Below are 1,616 nucleotides of genomic sequence, written 5' to 3'. Positions count from 1 at the left end.
ATATTTGAGAAATGATATAAGACCTCTTTTAATGGAATATGGTATTCATTCTCCCTCTTCCTATCAGATATAAGACCTTCCTGACATGGAGTAATGACAGTCCCTTAGCTTCATTTTCTAGGATAGAATATTAGTCTTACCTTTCCAAAACTGACATAGACACTTTTAAGAAATGATATAAGACATCCTTCAATGGAATATGGCAATCATTCTCCCTCTTGTTGTAGAATATAAGGCCTTCCTAAAAAGAATTACGGCTTTCCTATAGTTTTGTTTTTCCTTATGACTTCTTCATAATTCATGACACCCTTCTACCCAACAGATCTTAAAGATTGAATGATAAACTACCTGACACGGTTCAATCGTAGTCTTTTCTTCATTACTACCGACAAACTGATAATTTCATTGGGTTATCTAGAACTTTTCGGTCAACACCAATATGTGCAACATCTTATTCAGTATTCCACACATATTAGGGACCCATTTCTTGACCTCACTTTTGTGAGGGTCTATTTTGAATGGCATTTATAAATTATTTTGAGAATGAAGTCTATCAACATTGACTCCTTAAATCTCACAAAATATCCATAAACCCTAAGATCTAAGGTAAAACTCAAATGTGTTCTCTTAAGCACAAAATCTTGGTAACACTTTAGGGTGGTTACTTACATTACTGACAACAGACCCTAATTTAAGATCATCTAGACTCTATGATCACCACATTGACCATTTGGTCAACACCCATACCAAATTGGTCAAACTAGACCATTTGGTTATCTCAAACACGAAATTGGTCAAATTTAAACATTTGGTCAACCCAAACACCAAATTAGCCGAATTGACCCATTTAGTCAACCCAAACACCAAATGGGACAAACTTGGTCAAAGTGGTCAACTTTTGTCAAAATTTGTCAAACTGAACCATTTGGTCAACCGAAACACCAAATTAGTCAAATTGAACCATGTGGTCAACCGGAACACTAAATTGGTCAAATTGGACCATTTGGTCAACTATAAACCCCATTGGTCAAACTTTTGTCAAAATGGTCAATCTTGAACCTAATGGTCATTATAATGATCATTTGGTCAACCACAAACCCAATGATCCCCATATGGTCAAGGCATTACCATATGTTCAATTTAACAGTCATGGTCCACCCTTAGTCAAATTCATACTATAATATCAAATCTAATGACCCCATAACTAACTCAACCATGACATGATCAAGTAAGTCACCCTGATCATCCTTGGACCTAAATTGGTCAACCATCGTCGACTTGGTCAAAATTGGTCAACTTTACCATTTTTGGTCGAAACTTGGTGTTTTAATCAAATCATTTTTATTCTCTTAAATAATTTAATCATTTAATTAATTAGAGAGAGTGAAATTAAATATCATTAGACCTAAAATTTAAGTCTAAAATCATGGTTTAGGTCCATGGCAAGATAAACCCACGACAACCCTAAACCGATGCTCTAAACTTAAACCATAAATTTAACTAATGAAAAATTACTAATGGGTCATCCATGACTCATGAGATTTATCATGACATGCCAAGACCCATGAAAGACCCATGACCCACAATTTTTGACTTAAGTCAAAAGTCATCATGAG

Source organism: Phalaenopsis equestris, unplaced genomic scaffold (assembly GCF_001263595.1).
Source record: "Phalaenopsis equestris unplaced genomic scaffold, ASM126359v1 Scaffold220753, whole genome shotgun sequence".
NCBI classification, from domain to species: Eukaryota; Viridiplantae; Streptophyta; class Magnoliopsida; order Asparagales; family Orchidaceae; genus Phalaenopsis; species Phalaenopsis equestris.
The sequence above is the reverse complement of the archived record's forward strand: the minus strand, read 5'-3'. Positions refer to the sequence as shown.